At 40.7% G+C, this 27416-nt stretch overlaps 1 protein-coding gene and 1 long non-coding RNA gene across 2 annotated transcripts in view; both read left to right on the top strand.

Annotated features, from left to right (window-relative positions):
- The window catches only part of LOC129049498 (uncharacterized), a 40034-nt gene extending 14221 nt beyond the window's left edge, over positions 1 to 25813 (top strand). The window contains exon 2 of the long non-coding RNA XR_008512627.2: positions 20068 to 25813. This is a non-coding gene — a long non-coding RNA (uncharacterized LOC129049498). The remainder of the gene's footprint in view (positions 1 to 20067) is intronic.
- LHFPL6 (LHFPL tetraspan subfamily member 6) overlaps positions 1 to 27416 on the top strand; it is a 257329-nt gene that overhangs the window by 193443 nt on the left and 36470 nt on the right. The gene's annotated exons all lie outside the window — the stretch shown is intronic.

Below are 27416 nucleotides of genomic sequence, written 5' to 3'. Positions count from 1 at the left end.
ATATTGAACAACTTGAGATAACTTAGGATCCACCGTGTTTGTACTTTAATTTGTTATATTTACAAGAACTACTTATGTATGTGGTAGTATTTGTTTGTACTCAAACAATTGAGGCAATTAAGGAAATTAAAAAGCAAATTTATAAATGTAAGTTTAAAATGTTTAAGGAATTTGATTAAATACATGAGACCAGACATTGATCAAAGATTCCCTAAAAGCAATTGTTAATATTTCCTAAATTTCAAAAGAGAATTTTAAAATATTTTAAGTTGGATTTAGAAACTTTGAAAATATTTATTTTGAAAAAAATAAATTCTAGGTAATCTTAACTGTGCACAAAAAGCCATACATTGATACCATCCTGACACAATTCTTTCTCAAATGGTGTATTGTATTACGTAACAATTCACATCTAACACGTTATTACGGTCAAGCCCTGATTGGAAAAGAGTTATCAGCCACTTTCTGTGGCACAGGACTGAGTTGGACCAGGGAGCGAAACTGTACTGTGACTCCTTATTCATTTTCTCATTCATCCTGAACTCTGGTGAGCTCAGCTACAATACAGAATAATAAATTAATGTCAGTCACACCCATGAGGACTCTTTTAATGTTACCCATCGCAAAAATACCTTGGACAAATTCCATCCTTTGCTTTAATAGGATGAGTCCTGTGGTTACTCAGATTTCATTTGGAAAAAGAGCTGTCTCTGCCCTCGAGCAACTCGGACTAATCTTGTGTGTCCTTCATTAGTACTTTTACCACATGCCTGCTTTCACCCTGGAGCTCCCTAGAATTTATGCGTACTCTGTCTCTGATGTGGCCTGTGAACACTACCTTAATTTGCAGCACCTGCTTTTGTTATTGGGTAAAAGTGCCTGAGAGCTTCTTTTGGTCTGTTTGTTTGTATGACAGCTTTTTGAAATCAACAAGAATGTTTCTTGTCTCCTGCCCCCAGTCTGGGTTTCTGCTCAGAAGTTATCTGTTCATGCTGGATGTAGGAATGGTAGTTTGTGGAGACAGCCCAGAAGATGTTTATATCATCAAGGATTTGGGTGGAAGATAAAAATGTGAAGAGAGTAAATATTTTAGAGCGCATAAACCAATCTGTTTCTTTTAGCACAGCTCTTCGATTCATCAGGTTAATCATTTAAATATTATCCCAAATGCTTGATCAAAATTAAGATGATAGTTTTCAAAATGGAGCTCTTTCTTTCACATTTTATGAGTGAATCTGGTTTTCTGACTCAGATAAACAAAAGGCTGCTGACTTATGCAAATGTTTCATATAGCTCAGGAAGACTTGCTGGGTAACGAAATTCAAGGCTGAGACAGAAGGCAGAGTTGGGATGGATAGATAGCCTGTACTACGAGATTTATAAATTAGACGGTCCATGCTCAGTTTCACTCATTTAAGTCAAGGAGGACAGATGTCCACATATGTGTATTACTCTTTGTCACCTCACACTCAATTTTATTGGTCTTTGTTTTTGTATATTCTGCATTATCCAGCTCTCTTATGTTACATATGCATTAATTATGCTTGTCAAGAGATTACAAGTTTTTTCTCTGTCACTCCACAGTACCTGTTAGAAAACTGATCACACAGTACTCAAATATTTGGTTAGTTGGCTAGTTTTAATTTGGGGGATTAAGTATCCGTGAAAAGGTAAATATTGAATTTATTGACCATTCATTTTGCACAAATACATATTGTCCTCTCCCAGGTACTGTACCAGATGCTTAGATGCTGTGATGATAAAACAGTCTAGGTCTTGGCTCTCATAGGGTACCATCTAGGAGGCATAGGGAGGATCAGAACAAAGATGGCATAGCTAAGGATAAAATAAGAAAAAGTACAGAAAGTTAAGAGATGGAGCTCGTCAATGGCAGAGAAACCTAAATTAGCTGGAGTGATTGTTGAAGTCTTTGCTGGAAAAGTAACATTGAAACCAGTGGTTCCCAAACTTTGGTGCACAATGAAATCATCTAGGGAATCTTTAAAAACATTGCTTTTTAAAACTGAAGCTCCCACCTCCAGTTGTTATTATTTAATTTGTATAGGCTGTGGCCTGGGCATTGGGATTTTTGAAAGCTGTCTGGGTGATTCTAATATGTAGCAGAGTTTGAGAGCCAGTGATTTAGGCTGAGACCTGAAGAGTGAATCAGAATTGACCAGGTGAAGAATGTTGAGGGAATACAGTATTCTTGAGTTGGAAGGCCTGTACACCCAAGGGACTGAAAGAAGGCTTGCTTGTTGGATCAGGGTGAAAAATGAGGCTGTTGACTACTGACTAGACCAGTTTGGTCATGAACACACTTAGATTGATTTTATTAGTTAGCAACTAAGAAGTTTAAAGTATTATAGGTGAGAGAAAGCCACTCCCTTATCACCTGGCTACTAGGTTATAAAACATGTAAATTTCAAACAGAATTCCATCACGTGCTTATTTAATAAGCAGCCATTAGCAAAGCAGGCTCACACACTGTGTTCCTTGAGCTCCACAAAGTCTCAGCTCTCTATACGTCCAGGTAAGCTGACCTTGCCTTGTACAAAGGTTTACTTGAGGCAAAAACAACAGCATTTATCAGGCATGATTCCAGGCCTTCTACTTGGCCTCATAAATCAGAAATTCTCCTAAACCAATGCTGGGCACATATCCAACTAGGTATCAAGCCACAGACACCATTTTTCTAAGAGGTACAGGATTCAAGCCTAAGGGATACATGATAACAGGCCTGGCTGGATTCTTACATGTTTATACAATGGTGGGGGTATGACTAACATATTTCTACCCATGCACATACTTTGAATATCTTAAACATCACCTAATGAAATTTCATTATTACATCTATCATGCTAATTAATGAAACACTACTTTCACCAATAAAAATCTAATGTTGATATTTATTGGCTATTGGCGAAGTTTCTGCTCTTGGTTGATCTAGAGATAATAAAAGGGCTTGTAGTCGCTGCCTCTGGAGTGTGGCTCTTTCTGATTGAATGTTACTTTGCCACCCTAGTCTTGCCTCCTTTATAGCACGTTGCCTTGATGACTCCTGAACATGAAAGTGTAAACCAACTGGTATATGCACAATATCACATTGATTATACTGGAGTAATTTAAAGTAGATTACAGACTGTAACAGAAGAGTAATGGCCATCTCAGAGCCTGGAAAGATTGGAAAGGAGGCAATGATAAAATTCTTCTTGGATGAGAAAGCTGACACTAATTAACTTTCTTTCTTGCCTATTTATAGAACACAAGAGCTTATAGAGAGCAAGGAAATAAGTAGGAAATGGAGAGCTGCTTGGATGTTCCCTTTTATAAACAGGCAAATTGTCTAGCTCTGTGAATGACTTGAATTGCCACTTGACAAAAGCATTGCTTCTCCCATACCTCACACAATGTATTGATCCCTGTTTTTCCCTATTTCTCCATAGATGGGGGTCTAAATATTAATCACAAAACTCCTGATACAAATATTAAATTATCTTGTTATCTCCCTGGGTCACTGTGTATCCCGTTGAGGGAATTCCTTCGAGGACCCTTTGGTGCTTTTTCAGTAATTAGGTTCCATCTTTGATCAAGAGAAAATCAAAGTGAGGACTTGAGTACTGTGGGAGTCACAGCCCTAACCTCTAGCAGACTGTGAGAGCTACTTTCCCACAGCCAGTTCAAAAGACAAGGCAGGGATTTTAAAATCTGTATTTGATTTCTTTTTGATACTGCTAGATTACATAGATTAAGCTGCTGGCTACGCCTTTATGCCATTCTCAGTAGCAGAGATGTTTATGAAGCCTTCTTCATTTCCAGCTACTCTTCGGCTTTTGTTGCCAGAGGATTCATTTGCCTTCATAGCAGATCATTTTTAGGGTTGCTTTTCATGAGTCTGCATTTTCTAAGCTCTTTTATGTTACAGATGGAGCCTGTGATCCTGGTCTGTATTTGTGTTGTCAGTAGAAATATAGTTTGGACTACATATGCCATTTTAAATTTTCTTGGAGCTATATTTCTATATTTAAAAAAGCAAAAAGGGCCAGGCACAGTGGCTCATGCCTATAATCCTACCACTGTGGGAGTCCAGGACTGGAGGATCACTTCAGGCCAGGAGTTCAAGACCAGCTTGACCCACATAGCAAGATCCCTATCTCCACAAAAAATTGCAAAAATATTAGCCAGGCATAGTGGTGCATGCCTATAGTCCCAGCTACTCGGTAGGCTGAGGTGGGAGGATTGCTTGGGCCCAGGAGTTCAAGGTTACAGTGAGCCATGATTGTGCCACTGCACTCCAGCCTGGGTGACAGAGCAAGACCCCAAGTCAAAAAATAATAATAATAAAATATTAATTAATTTAAAAAAGCAAAAGAAACATGAATTAACTTATATTTTATAGAAATCAATTTATCAAAAATATTGTTATTCTAACCTGTAATCAGTTCAAAAATATTATGAGGTATTTTACATTCTTTTTTTCATATAGAGTCTTTGTAATTGGTGTGTATTTTATACTTTTCCAACACATTTCAAGTTGGACTAGCCACATTTCCATTGCTCAATAGCCACATGTGGTTAGTGGTTACCATATCGGACAGTATACGTCTGTCTAAGAGTACTAAGAAACCTGCTATCTAAATAACCCATTGTTCATTCTGTAAAGCACATGCCTGGATCATTCCCTATCTTCCTAGTGGTTGTCGTGACCAAGGCACCTATTGTTGAAACGACAGGGTTAAGGGCATTACTGGAGAGCAGCTAATTGGCTTTTTGAAATTCAAATATGTAAAAGTCTTGAGTCCCATGCCCTAGCCATTTTGGTTCATTGTTCACAGTGATATAAAAATGATAGAAGTAGACTAATTGCTTATGGTAGTGGAGTATTGGCAAGTCAGGAAAGGTGTGAGAATGATTAAGCGGTAGAACTCATGGTACTTTTGTGAAACCTGAATTTTAACAACTCAGAAGGAAAACACTGAGCATATGTATCTCCGAAAAGCTCATAAATACTCATGTTGCTTATCTTTCTGCTTCAGTGCCAGCCTAGTAATGACTACTGGAAAGAACAGACACAAATGGAGGATGCCTCCCTCTCCACACCTTATTGAATCTGACAGCATGAGACAGTGAGGTCATCATTTCCCACTGTTAACTCCAAGTCTCGTTCATCTGTATCATCATGAAACTGATGAATTTCCCCTCTTAAGAGGGAACAGTGAACTCTCAGTTTTAAAGGAGAGAGACAGAGAGGAAGGAACAAACTGTACTTGTTTTCTTCCTGCCTAGCCTCTACTTTCATTGTTATGTAACAGGTTCATGCAAATGACTTTGGTGTCTGTGTGCACATTTCTAAAAATTAAAAAAGACATTGTAAAATCACCACCCAAAGCCACGTGAAAGGATTTCAGGGGTTATGTAATTGTTGAACTTAGACTACTCAATGTGTCTACTATGGATATTTGTAGTTATGCTCAACATAGTCATGAGACTGGAATTTAATGTCACATAAGCTCTATAAAGGAATAGTTCAAATCACTTTTCTATGTGTTAATTATAGGATGGCTTGCTCTATGGTTGCAATTATAATTTTCTATAAAACTTCTTTGTTTATTTCTTTGGTGATTAAGCTTGAAAATAGTTGAAACTGGTACTTAGTAGTGAAAAGGAATGATAAAGATTTAGAATAAACATAGTAGTTGATGCTAACAGGCATTTTGGTGCTGGGAAGATATAGAAGAGTATTACTAATATTTGCCATTCTTACAGTAGTCTGAAATGTCTGAAAACCATTCTGTCTAACACAGCACTGTCCAGTGGAACTGTCTGCAAATGATGAAAATGTCTCCCATCTGTGTTGACTAGTATGGAAGCCACCAGCCACATGTGGCTATTGAACAGGAAAATGTGGCTTGTATGGCTGTGAAACCAAACACCTGATTATTTTCTAGAAACTTAGATTTTGATTGAACTCACGTCAGTGTTTTTTCCAAGTTAGTATCAACAGCAAATACCAATTTGAAGTGAAGGTATGCTGAGGTGCACATTATTGCCACCCTTCATTTTAAATTTGGCTATTAATAATTTTCACCTTACTTAGGGCTGCTTTCTTGGATCAAATTTGGTTGTATGAATTTTCTTTTCTTTTTTGTTTTTGTTTTGAGACAGAGTTTCGCTCTTGTTGCCCAGGCTGGAGTGCAACGGTGCGATCTTGGCTCACCCCAATCTCCACCTCCTGGGTTTGAGCAATTCTCCTGCCTCAGCCTCCTGAGTAGCTGGGATAACAGGCATGTGCCACCGGGTCTGGCTAACTTTGTGTTTTTAGTAGAGATGGGGTTTCTCCATATTGGTCAGGCTCGCCTCGAACTCCCAACCTCAGGTGATCCATCTGCCTCGGTCTCCCAAAGTGCTGGAATTACAGGCATAAGCCACCGCACCTGGCCTGGTTTTATGAATTTTCTTATTTAACCCTGGCAGTCAAAGTTTTCTGATCTTGGATCCCCTTCAGCTCCTTTCAGGTGCCGATGATGCTAGAATTTATCTTACCCTAAATGTAAGAGGCAATATTAGTCATAACATTTTGGCTTCTCAGTGAATTTCTTTGCTTTCCACAGCGTGACCTTTATAGAACGCTATCCTTTCAAGTCCCATGCTTCTCCCTCTTCCACCAAAAAGAGTTCATAATTCTTGTCCTGATTTGCCAATTCTGCTATCCTAAATTTCCAATTAAGATACACCTACATAAGTGTTGTGATAGGAGTTTAGAAAGAGCTTGTTCAACTCTTGCTTCCAAGTTTGTCTCTTTCCTACTTACCATTTTCCTCCTCTAATAAATGCTAATTAAAATACTTTTCTTGCTGGTTTAGAGCCTTCTGTTTTAATATTCTTCTGTGTAAAGAGGCTAAATTTAGTTTTCTCTGAATTCTTCAGACCATTTTAAACAGAAATGAATATGTAAAACCACTTTAGACTGTGGTGTCTGTGTTTTCTCAACAAGATAAATGTAAGTACTATAGAAATACGGTTATATATTTTAATAGAAGCCAGCAGAATAAACCAGATTGACCCTATGCTCTTTTGGCTTATAAACATGTATGTTGAAACTTTGAAAGCCCCTTTTATGGTGTCTGGATAACCACAGGATTTTTAAAACTTGAATTCCTGCACTAATCAGTGGCACTAGGAAAGACTTGGAGTTGTAGGGTAGGTTGGCCACACTTGTGTCGAATGATTATAAAACGTACTCTGCTGTTCTAGAGCAGAAAACCCTAACTTTCTGGCACCAGGGACCTGTTTTGTGGAGACAATTTTTCCATGGACAGAAGGGTGTAGTGAGGATGGTTGGGGGATGAAATTGTTCCATCTCAGATCATTAGGCGTTAGATTCTCATAAGGAGTGCACAACATAGATCCTTTGCATGCACAGTTCACAGTAGGGTTTGTGCTCCTATGAGAATCTAATGCCACTGTTGATCTGACAGGACGCGGAGCTCAGGCAGTAATGCTCACTTACCCACTGCTCCCCAGCTGCTCTGCGGCCCTGTTCCTAACAGGCCAGGGACTGGTAGCGGTCTGTGGCCCAGGGGATGGGGACCCCTGTTTTAGAGGCTGGTGGCACTTGGTTAAATCCAATAAATTTACAATATCCAAGAAGGCAAACTAGTGCCAACAAAGCTTCCAAGGCTGGTAAAATGTACCACTTCTGCAGAGTCACCTCAAGTTTGGGCTAGTGAAGACTGAAGCAGCTTACCATTGCTCTGCCCTTTGCAGAAAGGCTTTACCCTTTAGGGAGTTGAGAAATACAGGTTTCTGGAAATACATCTTTCTTACTATTTGGTAAATTAAAGGAAGATCCTCTCAAGTCAGGTCCAGAGAACTCAATGCCAGAATGTTTAATAATTTTTTTCTTCAAAGAGCTCAAAGAAATTTACTGTTCTTTCTTAAATCTTCATATAACATCCAGGAAGTTCCTTAGGAGATTTTACAATGTTTTAAAATTTTGTTTTCATTGAGTTTATTCAGAAACTCAGTAGGAAAACAGGCAAAGAGAAGCAGCCCTGGTTGAAATGGAGTTTGCCTCCGAAGTCCTTCCTTCTTCCCTTTCCTTGATGATGTTGTCTCCACGTGTCTCAGCCGTGCAGTCCCCGGAGGAGTGCCCACGGAACACACCCTGAAGACTGGCCAAAAGCGTCACTAAAGATGTGTGTGGTGAACAAAAGTTTGGCTGAGATGCTGCCTCCACCCTAAAACACTATTTATGTCATTCTAATGCTGTTCAGCAGAGTTACTGCTTCTGTCTCTGTCTACACAAATGCGCGCACACACACACACACACACACAAAGTCTGACTTTCCTAGATCTCAAAATAATTCATTAGTTACGGCTCTAAATAAATGGTAATTTCTGAATAGATTGGGCCTTTCTTAGTAACCCCCCCTCCCCAACAAAAGGAAGACAACAGAAATTATTATCTTTCCGTGGCTCCCAGAACAAGTTTCTTTCCGAAGAGCTTCTTTCCAAAGCTCCCAGAAATAGAGTTTATATGGAAATACAAACATCGGCTTCAGAATAACAACAGTCTGTGCATTTGGAGAGGAGAAACTCCACAATTCTAAAAACAAAAAGAGGAGAACAAGTGGCCAAACCCTGAGATGCCAGAGGAAAGAGGGATATATGACCTTACTTTACCTTCATCATGGATGACTTACAAGGATTAATTAAGTAAAAGTCAGTAAATTTCTTCAAGCTCTTTGGAGAAAGAAGCTATTTAAATATAAATTATGATCATGCAGCTTGCATCTCACATGTCAGGCATGCATGGTTAACTGTGTCTGATGTGTAGGTTATGCTTCCTCCAGGTTATAGCAGTGAGGATCCCGGATCGACCTCCCTTCTTTGACACAGTGGTAAGACAGAGATTGATGGTGTTATGTGTGGCATCTGAGTCCAGGGCATCTGAGTCCAGGGCATCTGAGCCGTGATGCTGTGCTTGGAGAAACCAGAGCCTCTATCTATGTCTCTTCTTGGAGCCATTTTCTTAAGACTTTTGAGGATGGAGTGGGAAACAGAAGTTAGTAAACTAAGAAAATCTACTTTTTTTTTCAGTTCACTTTATTAACTTATTGCCTAATAGGGTAAAACAAATTAAATGAGAGAAGAATATATTTTTAACTAGGTGTTTTAGTTTCCTAGGGCTGGTATAAGGAAGGACCACCAACCATGAGGCTTAAAACAACAGAAATCTATTCTTTCTCAGTTCTGAGGCTACAAGTCTGAAATAAAGGTGTTGGCAGGGCCACGCTCCCTCTGAAGGTTCTAGAGAAGAGTTTCTCCTTGCCTCTTCCTAGCTTCTGGTTCCCCTAGGCATTCCTTGACTTACAGCAGCATGACTCCAAACTCTGCCCCTGTGTGTGTGTATGTATGTGTGTGTGTGTCTTCACCTGACTGTCTTCCTGTCTTCTTTTTTTCTTTTTGAGACAGTGTCTTATTCTGTCACCCAGGCTAAAGTGCAGTGGCATGATCACAGTTTACTGCAGCCTTGACTTATCTGGCTCAAGTGATCCTCCCACCACCTCAGCCTCCCAAGTAGCTGGGACCACAGGCGCACACCACCACACTGGCTAATTTTTGTATTTTTTGTAGAGATGGTGTCTTGCCATGTTGCCCAGGCCGGTCTTGAACTCCTGGGCTCAAGCAATCCTCCTGCCTTGGCTTCCTAAAGTGCTGGGATTACAGGCATGAGCCACTACACCCAGCCTGGCTGTCTTCTTGTAAGGACACCAGTCACATTAGAGTAGGGACCTACCCTACTCCAATATGATCTCAGCTTACCTAATTACATCTGCAACAACCTTATTTCCAAATAAGTTCACATTCTGAGGTACTGGGGCTTAGGACCTCGACGTACCTCTTTTTTTGGAGATAGGGGGATGCAGTTTAGCCAATAACACCACGTTAGAATAGTTTTCAAAATTATGGAGGAGCTGAACCTTGCCCTTATATAAAATATCAGGTGCAACCCCATCAGAAAGCAGGTAGAGCAGCCCCATCCTGGTAAGGGCAGCAGTGGAGGGCAACACCTCTGCTCTGCATCCCACCAGCTCACCTCACCCCATCCCACCTGGGCACATGTTCTTTAGATACCACAGAGACACCCCCACACCCTGCAGAGCTTCAAGGGTCACAACAGAAAAAGCTGCAAAACTAGATGTTCCATTGGTTTCCTTTCTCAAGTAAAACCCTATGCCTTTATAGCAGGCAGCTTTAAGGCGCGCAAATTGTGAAAATAGTCTGTTTATAAGGCTTGTTGGAAAGCAATTGCATTTCCTTTGTTGGTTTTAACATAAAGGAAATAGAATCTATACTGAAAGCAAACTTCCTCCAGTGTCACCTTTGCATTGCCACCAGCAGCCATTCAGAGTTGGGTGAAAAGCCTACCACAGACTGAGGGCTGATTTTTCCCTTCTAAATGTTAACGTCCATGGAGAATGGTAGCATATAGCTCACCCTCTGGAATGTGACTTCCTCCTTTCATAAAGACTGGGAAAGTGGGAAATTCATTCTTGTAAAGACTGAAACAGAGGGAGTCACAGCCAGTCCTACCTGCTGAGCAGCACAGGGTCCACCCACAAAACCAATGACTCCACAGCAGAAACCCTGACTGAGGTCCACGGCTCCTCCCGCCCGGAGTGATGGAACTCTTGGGAATAGTTTGCCCAGGCTCCGGGGAGGAATGCAGACTTCCTTATCAGTCTTTGGGAGGCTGTGATCTCCCTGGCAAGGAGAAAGAATTATATTTTTTAGATAACTAGATCCTGGAAGAGGAGGCTCTGGGAAAGAGTACACAAAGCAGCCCAAGGGGAAAAGTCCTAACGATAACTCCATAAAAAGCGGCTTTAAATGGTCTCAGCTGATCCATATTTTTAGAAAATTGTTTTTACTCAGCCTGCCTGACTGTAATACTATTGCCAGAAACAGCAATGAAAGGGAGATAAACATGATGTTGTGATCTTTCTTTTTATGCCTCCCATGAAGCCCTGGGTAGTATAAATTGTGCTTGACAACCTTTGATTAGCAGCTGCTCATTCTGCTGAGAAAAGGAGGCATTTATCTGAGACACTGTTCTCCCTTCATAAATAAGCTAGGAATTTGCAGCTGATGATAGTTTCCCTGGAGGAAGCTGGTCTGATCCACCTCTTTCACACCTCTGGACCCTTCTGTTTGCAGTCCTGTGGGAAGGAGCAGTGGGGAGTCCATGGGGCCAATTGGGGAAGCCGGTGTCTCACGCTTAGGGTAGCTCTGGGTGACCTCAGAACTTTTTGAATGTGATATAGTCTGTGCCAGGCAGATCAAGTACTTTCTTCTTTTCTGTGTGACAGCGTGGTGCTGCAGAAAATGCTTTGGACCGAGCAACAAAAGATTTCATTCCATTTCTGATTCTTTTACTAACTGTGACTTTGAACATGCCACCTAATCTCTTTGAGCTGCAGCCTAGATTCATTCTTCTAAAACTGAGCTATCCATGTACTTAAAGGGAAATGGCTCCAGACATGTGAAGCCACGAGATAAACCCAAAATATCTTCTAAGAGCATCAATTTTACTCCATCATTTTGAGGAAAGCATTTTTATATGAGAAACAAGGCTACCCATGGAGTAGAATGGAGAACTTCACAATAATTTTTCAATAGGTACAAGGAAAACCTGTTTCAGAGAAGTACTGACTTAAGGTACAAGTTCACTACTCTTTGATTTTAGGAATATTTTCATGGCAAAGTTTGAGAAGCACTAGATTAGATCATCTTGAGGCTGCCTTTCAACTATTATATTTGAGGATTCAACCACAAACCTCTGTTATGGGCTGAACATTGCCCCCCACAAGTTCAAATGTTGAAGCCCTACTCCCCAGTACCTCAGAAAGTGACTATGCGGAAATAGGCCTTGAAGAAGTGGTTAAGTTAAAACGAGGCCATTAAGGTGGATCCTAATCTAATCTGATTGGTGTCTTTATCACAAGAGGAAATGTGGGGCTTTGGGGCTCGGTGCAGTGGTTCACACCTGTAATCCCAACAATTTAGGAGGCTCAGGCAGGAGGATTGCTTGAGGCCAGGAGTTTGGGACCAGCCTGGGCAACATAGCAAGACCCCATCTCTACAACACATAAAAAACTAGCTGGGTGTGGTGGCGTATGCCTGTAGTCCCAGCTATTTGGGAGGCGAGGCCAGAGGATCGCTTTAGCCCAAGTAGTTCAAGGCTGCAGTGAGCTAGGATCAGGCCACTGTACTCCAGCCTGGATGACACAGGGAGACTCCATCTCTATGAAAGAAAAAAGGAAAGGAAATTTGGACTTACAAAGAGACATTAGGGATGTCTGCTTAGAGAGGAAAGACCGTGTGAGGATACCGTGAGAAATGGCTATTTGCCAGCCAAGAAGAGAGGCCCCACAAGAAACCAAACTGCCCACACCTTGATCTAGGCCTTCTAAGCCTCTAGAATGAGAATAAAGAAATATATCAATGAATAAATGAATGAATGAGTGTTTGAGCCACCCAGTCTGTGGTGTTTTGTGATTGCAGTCTTAGCAAACATTACAGGTTCCTTTTGGCTACTACGTAAAGGCCAACTTCCGTGGCCCAGAATTAATGACCTTCTGCGAGGGTCATTGACCCCATCCTCACCATTTAGCCACCACTGTCCTCTACTCCCTGAATTCCTAACTTGTTCTGTTTTCATTTTGTTCCTCCCCATCTCCCGGCCTTTTCTCTTCACCTGAGATGACCACGTCTACTTCTCAGAATGCACTCATCCCCTAACAGCCTCCTTCCCCTCAGGTCCGGCCTAAAATGAACTGACTTATCTGGTATCTGTTGGTTTTGTTGCTAGCATGACACAAGTATAGCCTTGTCTTTGGGTTGTTTCTGCATTATTCTTCCTCTCAGATGCCAGAGTAAAAAGACCACTTCTTCCGTGTTTTGAATGTTTCCACAGTAAGAAGTCCCATGCTTGACACAGAGTCAAAGCCCACCAGCTCAGTGCATGAAACAGACATTAATCAGTATTGTTTTCTCTGCCAAATATATTTTAAAATATACAGTCATTCCTTATTGTCCTTGGGGGATTGGTTCCAGGACCTTTCTTAGATACCAAAATCTGCAGATGTTCAAGTCCCTCATGTAAAATGGCACCGTATTTGCATATAACCTATGTACATTTCCTGTATACATTAAATCATCTCCAGATTACTTGTAATACCTAATATAATATAAATGCAATGTAAGTAGTTGTTATAGTATATTGTTTAGGGAATAATAACAAGGAAAAGAAGTTTGCGTGTTCAGTGTGAACGTAAATTTTTTCAAAATATTTTTGATCCACAGCTAGTTGAATCCATGGATTCAGAACTCATGGATACAGAGGGCCGATTGTATCTTATAAATATATTTTACACATATATCTTTATTATATATTATATATAACTACATAAAAATACCTTAAAATATATCTCGTGCTTTGATTCCTGGGTATACAACTGGTATTCAGGTTTTTGTTTGTGGAAAATTCATATTGAGATGATTAAAACATCAGGCTGAAAATGAGTATTCCTGATTCTACCTTCTGCTAGTTCTGTAATGTGAAATGCAGCATTTACTCTTTTGTTTTGTTTTGTTTTGTTTTGTTTTGTTTTTTTTGAGACGGAGTTTAGCTCTTGTTGCCCAGGCTGGAGTGCAATGGGGCAATCTTGGCTCACTACAACCTCTGCCTCCCAGGTTCAAGCGATTTTCCTGCCTTAGCCTCCCAAGTAGCTGGGATTACAGGTGCCTGCCACCATACCCTGCTAATTTTGTATTTTTAGTAGAGACAGGGTTTCACCATGTTGCCCAGGCCGGTCTCAAACTCCTGACCTCAGGTGATTCACCTGCCTTGGCCTCCCAAAGTGCTGGGATTGCAGGCATGAGCCACCGCGCCCAGCCACTTTTACCGATTTTGGAGTCTTTTTTTATTTTTATTTTACTGTGCTGGTTATGATAATCTATTTGAAAAGATATGAGTCATTGTGACTGCTTGTGGTAGTATTTTAAATACTTCTTCCTTTTTAAAATACTTTATAATCATATTTCAAGATATGTTTTTATATCTTTTAATATTAAAAAACACTAAAGACAGATGTGGTGATTTAAATTGAGTCAAAGTGGAAAAAAAGTATTGAACTTACTGGAAACAGAATTCTCAAGTACTTTCAAAACTTGTTTGGGACTGATCAGTACCTCACAGATGGAAAAGTAAAAAGTTGCAGTTATCCTTGACATTTCAAGAGAGAAAGAAAACAGAAAGGAAAATCATGATAGCTGTCTTGAAAGAAATTGCTTCCATACTGCTGTCTGTCAGCGATTCCAGATGGCTTTACTGTTTTTTCAATGGAAGTGATGGTATTTTAAAAAGACCTGAGGAAAATAGATGAGGTTCTTCTTTCCTGATGTCCCAGAAAAAGGATGAAGGGGAAAATATTTTTAAAGAATTGTTTCTTTTAAGTGAGTTGGCCACCTGTACCACTGTATTGATGGTGCATATCAGCAATCTTATGATACGTTCATATTCTCTAAATTTTTAGTGATGAAAAAGTTGCTATGTGAGCATAAATAGTGAAAACAATATATATCCTAAGCTGAGAAATTAGTAGAAGTTAGTAGAAATCTGTTATAAATGGCTTATATATTCTATTAAAAAGGAATGATTATATATAAGGTTTGATACACACATATGTATGTATATGTGTGTATGTTTTATACACACATACACACACACACACATAAATTCTTACAATCCTTACAACAGCTCTATGATATGGATTTTATTCCTTCTTTACTGATAAGGAAACATACTCAAGAGAAAGGCAAGAAAGTTGCCCATGATCACAATGCCAAAGGGGAACATAGCCACACTTTTAAGGCCACCCTTTTCATTACCATATAATATGGCAGTAGTGTTTGTGAAACTCACAGGGTGTTTGGTTTGCTGTGGCATCAAAATCAGTAGTAAGGACCTGGATTCAAGTCTATCCTCTAGTGTGTCAAGACAAAAATCTCTGCAGTTTCATGCTTTAATTTTCTTGTTTGCAAGCTAGGGATAAGTAGTATCTGTCATCAGAATATCTAGGACTTAAAGAAATGTGCTGTATCAAGGCATGATATGCTTATTTTCATTAGTACTTAGGCTTTTCAATTGACACTTTCTGCACTACTGTTTTTGGATTGGATTCTTATTTATTTATTTATTTATTTATTTATTTATTTATTTTTGAGACAGAGTCTCGCTCTGTCTCCCAGGTTGGAGCACAGTGGTGCGATCTTGGCTCACTGCAACCTCCACCTCCCTGGTTCAAGCAATTCCCCTGCCTCAGCCTTCCCAGAACCTGGGATTACAGGTGCACGCCACCACGCCTGGCTAATTTTTTTGTATTTTTAGTATAGACGAGGTTTCACCATGTTGGCCAGACTGGTCTAGAACTCCTGACCTCAAGCAGTCCGCCCGTCTCGGCCTCCCAAAGTGCTGGGATTACAGGTGTGAGCCTCTGTGCCCGGCCTTGGGTTGGATTTTTTAAAAGTTTTTATTTGTATGGATTTAGGAGTACACGTACAGTTGTGTTCCATGGATATATGGCGTAGTGGAGAAGTCTGGTAGCCATCCCCTGAATAGTGCACATTGTACCTGACAGGTGGTATTTCATCTCTCACCTGCTTCCCACTCTTTATTACATCGTAAAAGCTTGTTTCCTTTGTTTTTTCTGTTTTAGTTTTAGAGACAGAGTCTCATTCTCTCTCCCAGGCTGGAGTGCAGTGGTGCAGTCATAGCTCACTGCAGCCTTGAACCCCTGGGCTTAAGCAATCCTCCTGCCTCAGCCACCTTAGTAGTTGGGACTACAGGCATGTACCACCATGCGTGGCTAATTTTTTTTCTTTTTTAAGAGAAGGAGTCTTGCTGTGTTGCCCAGGCTGGTACTTTTCTTATTTATCTGTATGAGAGTCTTCAGTTGGCTCACTGTAGCAAGACAAACTACACAGAGTCTATATAAATTTGTAGAAAGTCCTTCTTTCACTGTCCAGTTCAACAAATGTAGATTTTACTACTTTTTAAAAATATGTCTGACATCCTACTTTACTGTTGGTGTGGGGCTCCTGATTTACTTAAGACCCTTTTAATATGTAAGAAGAGGAATTATTTCTTACCCAAACTTTTTAAAAAAAGTTAAGTAGAAATCAATGAAGGTAGTTGGGAGTCTGTTGGTGCTTGTGCTCTTGATGTGTTGGTTAAGGGCACTCATGGGGAGAGAGGTTTAACTCTTCCTCCTAAATATTGTTATGTTAGAACTGAAACAATTTCTGCAATAGAACTTACACAGGACAGAAGCTGAAGTGGAAGCCCCAGGGAACTCATCACTCCTTTGGAAGATTTCTCTACCTGAGCTCTGCACTGTCTTGGGTAATTTTATGATATTAATATATCAAAACTAAGGAGGGAGATATTTTCCCTCAAATAGTTTGCCTTCTCTGCGTGTGCTTCTCCTGAGTGATCTCCTATAGAACATCTTCTTTCATCATATGCAAACATAACATGCCACTGTCTGCCACACACCGGGCAGTTGGTGTGCATTGCTCTGATGGTCACACCATCCCCAAGAGGTGCAGGTGGCTTTGTTCACACTGGCCCTGAGAGAAAGGCTAAGTTTCAAAACAAGTGACCTGCCTAGGCCACCACTCACCAGTGCAGAGCCTGGCTCCACACCAATCACTCTCTGGCTCCAAAGCTTATGGCCCTTCCTCTACAGCAGGCTCCTAATTCAGGACCCCATTTGAGTTAAAACTTGGCCATGCCCCTTCTTTATACATTTTGGCCTTAGGTAATGATTAAAAAATAATGAATTACTATTTCTCACAGCCATATGAGAAGGTACATTCACTGGGACCCTTCTCAACCCACAAACTCACTCTTCCTTTCTTCCAAGGGAATTTGGTTACTCACACCCCACTAGTTCCCCACCCAGTCAGCCCCTGCCCTGAGGTCATGGGATCCAGTGAAGAAGCTGTGTATTAATTAGCATGACAAACAATGTAGTTCCTCATATGATCTGCACAGAGTCGGGCAACTTGGTTCCATCGTTGTCTCCATTCAGACAGGATGCAACCCCCAAATCTGCTCCAGTTTTTGCAGGAGATGGTGTATTGCAGGAGTCTCTTCTCCAGCTAACTCTGTCTATGCACGGCATGGCTTTCAATCCCATCACAAATGCCCCTCATATCAACTCACCCAGAATCCCTGAGAGGATCGCACAATGAGTGCAATCGGTAGAAAAGATGTGATTCCCGATGGCCAGTGTAAATCGCTCTGCAAGCCTGCTGGGAAGGAAACTGTGAGTTAGGGCTCTAACAGGAATCTAAGATCTGTACAGATGTCAGGGGAAGGCTTGGAGGTGGCCGAGGATGACATTCTACTTCATGATGCGAAGATGTGTTGCCTGTGAGACTTCAAACACACGGTGTCATCTGCCCTGCAATTCCAGTGGAAGTTTTGCAAATCTCTCCCACAACACTGTGCATCCTAATGTAATGATGGTCTACTTTGTTTTCATAAAGTCACTGTTATAGAAATAAAAATAAATGTTCAAGGTGTTACCTCCCCCTTCTCATAATTTTCCCCCATTTTACAGATAAGGAAAACTGAGTCCTAAAGAAGTGAAATGGTAGAATTAAGATGCCCTTAACTACTGGGATTAGAGAGGTGTTGCTTTCATTCAGATGTAATTTCCCAGAAAACTGTCACGTAGAAATTGCAAAATCTTCCCCAAATTTTCATTGTTTGAAACAACTTTATTTTTTTTCTCCCAATGATTGCCTAGGATCCCAGGAAGATAAAAAGTGAAGATAAAAACTTCAGTCACTCATGACTGAAGTTAGCTTGTGAATTTTTGCTCTGAGCTAAGGGACAAGTATTTTGGTGCATAACACATTGTACATGTCTTTTGTGTTTTCTGTCACATGAATTAAAAAAGAAGAATGAGAATGAAGGCACCATTTTGAAAAACATTTTAAGGAAACCCAAAGTATACTCTCTTCTGCAGGATGTTTTCAGCCAAGAAATAGCCTTATTGTGATTTGTTAAAATATTTTTGATAGGTTGTCAAATTATCATATTTCTGTTTTATATTTTAGTGTTTGAATAAGATATGCTTTCCTTGGCTAAGCTTCTGATAATAACCCATTTCTCATGTTTATACCTCCATGTGCTCTTTTTGGACAGAAGCTTTTTGTGTGCCAGCGCTCACTACTGGGGTTCTCACTCACCGGCCCCCAGGAAAGGGATTTGCAGGATTTCCAAGAGCCCATCCCTTGTCGTTAGTCACAGGCAGCAATGGGAGACTTCCCTGTGGCTAAAGCAGTGTCGGTCTTAGACAAATGGTGACTAGAAATCTGGCTTGATCTTCTACCCAATTCCTCCTTCCCGTTTACGCACAGAGTTCATTGCGTGTGTGGCTATGGAAAGTAAGCCCAGATATGGGACAGTGAACACTTGGGGATTTGGGAGGCACTGGAGAAGAGGGGTTAGGAGCACTGGCTTAGGGCTCAACCTGGATGTTTGTCCCTGGATCTACCACTTGAGTAGATTTATGAGCATAGGCCTGCTTGTGCAAGCTTTGGTTTCCTTCACCTAGTAAACAAGGGCAATGATATATTCTTTTTTTTTTTTTTTTTTTTTTTTTTTTTTTTTTTTTTTTGTGAGACAGAGTCTTGTGCTGTCACCCAGGCTGGAGTGCAGTGGTATGATCTCAGCTCACTGCAACCTCCGCCTCCCAGTTCAAGCAATTCTCCTGCCTCAGCCTCCTTAGTTGCTGAGATTACAGGTGTGCACCACAATGCCCAGCTAATTTTTGTATTTTTAGTAGAGACAGAGTTTCACCATATTGTCCAGGCTGGTTTTGAACTCCTGACCTGGTGATCCACACACTTCAGCCTCCCAAAGTGCTGGGATTACAGGCATGAGCCACCGTGCCCAGCTGATATATTCTATAACTATGAGTCGATATCTGGACTTCAAAAACATGTCTGTACAAAAATACATTTTTCTGAGGATTTTAAAGTACTAAGTAAATATTAGTATATTTAATATTTAACAAATATTGTGAATGATTGAGCTGGATGCAAGTAAACATAGAGTGTCTGGCCTTCCAGGACATGTAATATTTACAAATAACTGCAATGTAAAATGGTCAGCCTCAAGTAAAGGGTAGAGAGTGCATCAAAATAGCAGTTCACAGGAGAGGCAAAACCTATAGCTCACTGCTGGGATGACCAGGGAAGGTAATGTGTTGAGGTTTCTAGACCTTAAGTGGTAGTATTTTCTGAGCATTAAGGTAAGCAGTGAGAGTGTCTCAGTCAGAGAGAAGGGATTTGACTTTCAGAGATGAAAAAGCTCAAAATGTATTCAAAGAACCAGTAGTAGGTACAGTAAGTCAGGGATCCCCAGTCAGAAATGCCTTTGAGTCTGGCCAGGGCACCCAGTCAGTTTAACAGGATGACCAGGACCTGGCTCCAGCGAGCCACTTGCAGGCTCTGTATTGACATATGTTTCTATTATTCAAGAGATACAAGAAATCTGGACTTAGAGATACTAAGTCCGACTTAGTAAAACATGATGGTGGTCAAATCCAACATGTCTCTGGTTGAACTCAGATTATGGGTGGTGAGTGTGTGACCGTGGAGCGGACTTATGTCCAAGCATTGAGATCATGATAGGTGGAAAAAGAGCCCTGGCCTGGGATCCAGGAGGCCCGGGATTAATCTGAGCTCTGTGCCCTTGGACAGGCTTCTTACGTCCTCTGTGCCTCAGTTTCCAGAAAGCACTTTGATAGGAGGTGTGGTTTACTAGAAAGCAACCAAGCCTTCTTTTTTTTTGTAGACTAAAGAATGTACTCCTTGGGTTTCCAGGGTCTGAAGAATTACACTGCTGACCCCTGCTCTTGTTCCTTCCCCACCACTGTATTTGTTTTATTGTTACATTTCTTGTTCTTACATTTTGTAAAGGGGCCATTATCTAGGGATGAAAATGGACAAAACTCGTGTACATCAATTAGCATATGGAGAATTTGAGATGGAAACATGCCAACCTCTTCCAAAGAGAAGTTCAGATAACAGACTGCAAGATTGAGCAGCTTTCATGAGAACAGTAAAGAAAACAATTTCCCTCGGTGCTTACCACAGAAAGGAAGATAAAGGAACTGGAGGATGGATAAAAGTATCCAAAAAACATAAAAGATGAATTGATGGGAAACACTGGTGTGACCACTCAAGGGGCCAAGGGTGGAAAAAGTCATTCCATTAAAAAAATAAAATAAACAGTGGAAAAAGAATGGAGCCATAGTCCTGGAAAAAAGTGCGATCACATTAAAAAAACTTTCAAGATTGGCCTGGAAAAATAAGGCTTTATGAGTTTAACATGACGACTCTATTCTTACCACCTGTGGAGAGTAATTGGCATTGGCTGACTAGAGGTTTGTTTTGCCTTCTTGGCAAGAGCTGAATTGTTATGTTAATAGTCCGCTGGCTAAGTGTTAAGTACTGTGTTTGAATAGAAAGAGTTTTGCAGAAGGGGAAATTCCCAGCCCCAGGTTCTTATTCTGACCACTGAGCTCTTTACAGACTTCAGACTTCACACGCTCAAATTCAAAGAAACAATTAGTATCATGGCTGATATTTCTAGCATTTTGTGAAATCGAAGAGTTTCTACTAGGAACTCTCCTGTAGGTGGTTTACAGCCAGACCGTGTATCCAGGCTCAGGTTTGGGCCCAAGGGCCCATTTGGAGCTAAAGAACCGACTTTCATCACAGCAGCATTGCCCACCTTTTCGTAATTATCTATGCCAGCTCTTTTCCATTCCCATTGGCTTCTCCTTAGAGGTCATTCCACTGACCTGGCTCTTAAAATATTTTAATTGTCCTTGAACAGGGTGAGCCCAAAAACCTCAGGGCACTCAGGATGAAATGGTGTAGTAGTCAATGCATTATTAAAATGAACTTTTTCAAATTTAAGAATTATCAAGTCATCTGTTGGATTATTGCTTTTTCTTTTTTAGGAGGCAGCATCTCTCTACAATCCTAAAACCTCTTTAAAAACAAACTTCCCCATGGCCTTTTGCCTCTAGATTGCTGATTGTAGCAAAGTGCTGGTAGAAACTAAAGACTGAGCTAATTTGCAGTAATTTGTGTGATTGACTTATGACCCCTTAAAAGTTGCAGATCTTTGGGGTTGCAGAAATAGATTGCTTCTTAATTGCAAATGAGCTTGTAGCTGCAAATGATCTCACACCTCTTCCTGCAACCTACCTTGGTTCCCGCCTTCCTCAGGTTGCTGACTTCTTCACAGCATCTTTCCTCACTTCCACTCGTATGCACAAATTTCCAAAAGGTGTGAAACTGACACCTTTTTTTTATATTGTCTTTTATGGCAGTGACAAAGGAATTTGGTTGAAATTAAGCCCATGTGGTAACCACAGGGTTTAGAAATCTAATAAAACCCATGTAAATAATATTAAAGCTTGTGAGCTGGAGATTCTAATTGAGCCATATACTCCCCAGAAGCAAATCAGGCAACTAGAGCTATTAAAATCTGTCAGGTCACTAAGATATCATTTGGGCAATTACTTCAAATTCCAGAAAATTTTCTGAGCTCCATTTCTGCATACAGTGTAATATCCAAGCGGTATCTAATTCAGGGATTTCTAAACTGTGCTTCCATCAAACATTGATTTCCACAACATGGGCTAAGATTTAACACTGCTGGAAATGAACAATGGCAAATTTCTTCCATTAAAAAGATGTTCTCACTTTTACATTTAATTGCCCCTACTTTACAAAATAGTACTTCAGTATAGACAACAAAATGCTAGTTGACTTCAGTCCTCCCCCAAAAGACAATTAGTTAACATTTGAAGTGTCCTCTTCAGAAATCTACATTTCAGGGGAGGTTACTTAGCCTGTTACATTTCCTAACCAGAAACCATACCACAGGCATGCTTAAAGGCAAAGCTTTAGAATATTACTATCTATACTTGCCCCAGAAGTTTAATAATTAGCATAAATTGTGTTTTGAGATAATTTTTGATTAAGGAAATGGATGATGTTCAAGAAATACGGTGGGGTATTAAGATCAGTATTGGCTTTTCTGCCCTTGTGTGAGTGGGCATGTACCAGTCAGAGTTTGACCAGTAAGAGAAACCACTCTAGATATTTCCAGCAGTAAGGGATGTAGCCCAGGGATTTAACGTTTTTTGTAGACCTACTAAGAGGTCTGAGAAAGTGAAGGTCAGAGAAGCTGTTTGGAAGAATTCAGGAAATCAGGAAGTGCTGGGATCAAAAGAAGCTACAGCTGATAATCCACCCTTAGTGGGTGATGAGGAGGGGGACGCCTGGAAATCACTCCCAAAATGTCACTGTCTACTGTCTGCACAAAGGCTTGCCCCTGGCTGCAGGTGTGAATGTGGAATACCAGTTTATCCCTTTTATCTTTTATATTCCACATGAGAGCTTCTTATTGACAGAGTATGACCCAGAACTCCCACTAGTTTATGAAATATAGTTTCCTGGCCTCTAGCCCTACCTAAAAGGAGGAACTTTAAAGAGCGGTGATGATTTTGATTCTTAACAAGCACCATCAGGCTTAAGGCCTGAGAACCTGACAAATCCAGCATTCTTTTAAAGTGTGTCTTATATCTAGCACAGCCATCCTCCAGTAGAACTATAGTTATGGAAATGGTCTAATTTACACTGTCCAATATGGTAGCCACTAGTGCCAGGTGGCTGTTGAGCACTTGAAATGTAGTTGGTGCAACTGAGGGATTAAATTTTTGAGTTGTATTTAATCTTAAGTAACTTAACATTTAAACTTAAAGGGCTACTTGTGGCTATTGGCTACTGCATGGGGCAGTCCAGGTTTAGATCTCTCTATTTGGACCTGTGCTCACTCTCCACTTCCATTTAGTGGAAAATATTGTGGCCTGGTCTGACCTAAAGTTTCCCTGAACTGTCTCATATTTGTCCATTGTGTGTTGAAAATTTCATGTGAGGTCCTTGTTACAATGACTATATGATGGAGTTGTGTTGGGCAGGGGGACAGATCACTGGATTTCACTGAGCTTACAGAATTGGTCTTCTGACTCTCTTTCATGCCAGCTTACTAATAAACATTTGTTGCATATTTGGCCAAATTTGGTCTGAAACTCCCTTTTACCATAACGTTTGGTGGTAGCAAGTTAGTGGGGAGGCCACTGAAATGTTTACCTACATATCCTAATAACTGTGATAGCCAATTAGGCTGATCATATGATTTGTAACATACATTTTTCTCCCAGAATGTTTCTCCAATTTTTGGAGTCTGCAGTTTCTTTTCTGCTAGCAAATATTAGCAGATGACAAAACAAGAGCTACATAAATATTAATATAAAAATTCAGATAAGCTAGTTGCCCTCCACTGAACAACTTTTTAAACATGTGAGCATATGTTCATGGTATGTTTTTAAAATTCATACATGTACCACAAATTTCCTGTGTATAAAATCGTTCCTAATTTATATGGTTGAATCTACATTTCGAAGTAATGTGGCTGGGCGTAGTGGCTCACACCTGTAATCCCAGCAGTTTGGGAGGGTGAGGCAGGCAGATCACGAGGTCAAGAGTTCAAGACCAGTGTGACCAACATGGTGAAACCCCGTCTCTACTAAAAATACAAAAATCAGCTGGGCATGGGGGCATGCACCTGTAATCCCAGCTACCCAGGAGGCTGAGGCAGGAGAATCGCTTGAACCCAGGAGTAAGCCAAGATCGCGCCACTGCACTCCAGCCCAGGAAACAGAGCAAGACTCCGTCTCAAAAAAACAAAACAAAACAAGCAAACAAACAAAAAACTAAGTAATGTAACCCACCCTAGGTTTGGCTGCTTGCTGGTAGAAAACCAGACAGAACACAAGAAACAAAGTTTGGTGGGAGGAAAAGCAGGTTTAATCGGAGAACCAGCAACCTGAGAAGATGGCATTCTAGTGTTCTAAATACCATCTTACATTTTAAAATTTACCATAGGACTTTTAAAGGGAAACTTGGTATAGGAGACATTCCGGAATAGTGCAGGGTACACAGTCTGTGTATCTTGTTCTTGTTAAATTGAACTAAACGTGGCCTAAGAAAACCTCCATACTTCCGTACGTAAGTCCTTGAGGATGAACCATAACCTAACTTAATAGGTGGACAAGTAGGTAGACTTAGTAGAAAACCTAATTTAAGAGTATGCTTCTGTAACAATAGCTGCATCTCAGCCAATCCCAGCAGCCATACTTCAACAACGCATATGCTGCTGACTGTTCAAACTGTGTTCAGATAAGTCAAACACCAAGCTGTAACCAATCCATCTGTTTCTGTACCTCACTTCTGTTTTCTGTATATCACTTTCTTTTTTTTTTTTCTGGTCTATAAATTAGCTCTGACCATAAGGTATCTCAGGAGACTCTGAATCTGCCATGATTCTGGAGGCTGTCTGACTTGTGAATTTTTTTTAACCTTTACTCAATTAAACTCTGTTAAATTTAATTTGTCTGAAGTTTTATTTTAACATTCTGATGGCCATCTGGGGTAATTGCCTGCCCAGAAGTCTGGTTGGCATTATCTTGACTTCGATGATGGTGGACGAATGGTGGACTCTTCCTAAGTGGGAGGATTCTGCCATGGGGCTCCAGCCTGGTTTGTTTCAAGAGCAAGAACACAATTAGATAAGCATGCCTTGTTGGAGGGGAGTGTCTAGAGAAGGAAGGAATGAAGGGGTGAGAGGGGAGAGAAGGAAGAAAAAGAAAGTGGGTGATTTTTAAAACTGAGGTCCCTGGTTACAGTATCACAAAAACAGCCCAGAATTCCACAAAAGACCCTGACTGCCAAGTGTTCTGCCCCTTGGAGAGCCCCTGGCCTAAGTGTTCCATATGTAAGCTCCTTTCTATTTAGTGTCCCAAAGTGACTGGTGTAAGACTGGGCCAAACTAGGTGTTTTCATGACTTCATGGCACATAGTTTTTACTCATAATGAAAAGAACGTTAGCAAATAAAACTGTTTTTCATTTATTTATGAGGTAAAGAGGAAATTACTGATGGCTTAGAAGTTCTCAACCTTTTCTACACCACGGACAAGTTTCATGGAAGACAATTTTTCCACGGACTGAGTGGAGGAGGATGGTTTCAGGATGATTCAAGCACATTACATTTAGTGTGCACTTTATTTCTATTATTATTACACTGTGATTATATAATGAAATAATTATACAACTCACCATAATGTAGAATCAGTGAGAGCCCTGGGCCTATTTTCCTGCAACTAGACAGTCCCATCTGAGGGTGATGGGAGACAGTGACAGATCATCAGGCATTAGATTCTCATAAGGAGCATGCAACCTAGATCCCTTGCATGCATAGTTCACAATAGGGTTCATGCTCCTATAAGAATCTAATGCTAGGCCGGGCGCAGTGGTTCACACCTGTCATCCCAGGACTTTAGGAGGCTGAGGCAGGCAGATCACCTGTGGTCAGGAGTTCTAGATCAGCCTGGTCAACATGGTGAAACCCTATCTCTACTAAAAATACAAAAATTAGCTGGGTGCAGTGGCAGCCACCTGTAATCCCAGCTACTCAGGAGGCAGAGATGGGGAGGCAGAGGCTGCAATGAGCTGAGATTGCACCACTGCATTCCAGCTTGGATGACAGTGTGAGACTCTGTCTCAGAAAAAAAAAAAAAAAAAGAACTGTTGCCACCGCTGATCTGACAAGAGGCAGAGCTCATGTGGTAATGTGAGCAATGGGGAGTGGCTGTAAATACAGATGAAACTTTACTTGCTTGCCTGCTGCTCACCTCTGGCTCTGTGGCCCAGTTCCTAACAGACCATGGACCCATACTGGTTCATGGCTCGGGGGTTGGGGCCCCCTGGCTTAAATGTTACTATTTTTCATTTTTCTTATACTTAAATACTTTTTGTCCAGATGCCTTTCTGCATTTGTCATCCTTTAAAAAAAATTGTTCACAAGATCTTCTCAGAAAGTGGTGCTACCTATTAATTTAAGACCTGAGTATCACAGACATGATACCTCGTTGTTTATTAAACATTCATGGAATTCAGTTTGCACAAAGCTTGGCATCCTCATTAATAATTTCTTTACTTAATGGTGCCTAAAACTAGTTTGGAATTGTCTTTAGAATGCTGTACATTCTATCCTAAGGGAAAAATCCTAAGGAAATTGGCCACTAGGACATTTGCCTCGTCAGCAAAAACTTGTATAACTGCTTTCTAGATTATTCTTCAGCTTCAACATAATTCATATTTATGCAGTTGCATGTAGGACATCCTGGGACTAGTGATTCATAGTTTCAATGATTCTTTCTAGCACTCCCACAAGTAGATGGCCCTCTGCCTTGCATATAGAAGGCCCTTCATGTCAACCAAGGGGCAGACTGGTGAAAGCATTACCAGGGTAGGAAATATATCAGGATGGGTGTGGGGGTGAGGGAGGCCTTTCGTTAGAGCTCCTCAGGGTAGTTGAGGACAGGGATGGAAAGTAGCTAGCTCTCCCTTAGTTACCTGTGAGGAAACAGATTATTTGTATGGATTACTACTGCTCAATTTATCCACCAGGGGTGACTGATGGGGGTAGGGAGGAAAAAGACAAAAGAAGGCCCGGAAGGGACTTGGTGCAGAAATATTGAAGATCTCCTCTCCTAGATACGTTCCAGGCCCTGCCATCCTCCTCCACGTTACCATATTAATGGATTTTCCTATTTAGGGGGCTCTCTCATTTAGCACCTGATAAGCCACTTCCCCGACATTAGACTACGTATCTGTTGGTCCTATGGGTTCAGCACATTTGTGGTACTCACAAATGTTGATAACACCTGTGATTGACAGAACAAGATCTTACTTTCAGATTGGCCCACAGATTCAAATAGTGAGTGCTTAAATGTCATTTAGCTTCTTGTAAAACCATGTTAGGCTTTGATGCAAACTAAAGACTCACCAATTGAAAGCTGTCAGCTCAGAGAGTGCTGCCAAGATAACTTAATTTATATTAAGATAAAACCATCACTTTCTTCAGTTTAGTCATCAAAACTTTTGGTTTTAGCAGCAAGGGGTACTTAGATTATAATAAATGTCTGTCTTCCTGAGTCTTTCTGAGATGCGTGGATGCTCAGTGATTCTCCACATCGCCTAATAATGGGCAGTACAGTTCAGAGGTTTGATGAATGTGCTGAGGCCATTCATGAAACTCTTTATGTTCTTTCTGCCCCTAGTAAAATTTGACAACACTGAAACATTCTATTTTATTCTTAAATAGGAAACAAAAATCTAGTGAATA

The sequence above is a fragment of the Pongo abelii genome, chromosome 14 (genome assembly GCF_028885655.2).
Source record: "Pongo abelii isolate AG06213 chromosome 14, NHGRI_mPonAbe1-v2.0_pri, whole genome shotgun sequence".
NCBI lineage: Eukaryota > Metazoa > Chordata > Mammalia > Primates > Hominidae > Pongo > Pongo abelii.
The sequence above is the reverse complement of the archived record's forward strand: the minus strand, read 5'-3'. Positions and strand labels throughout refer to the sequence as shown.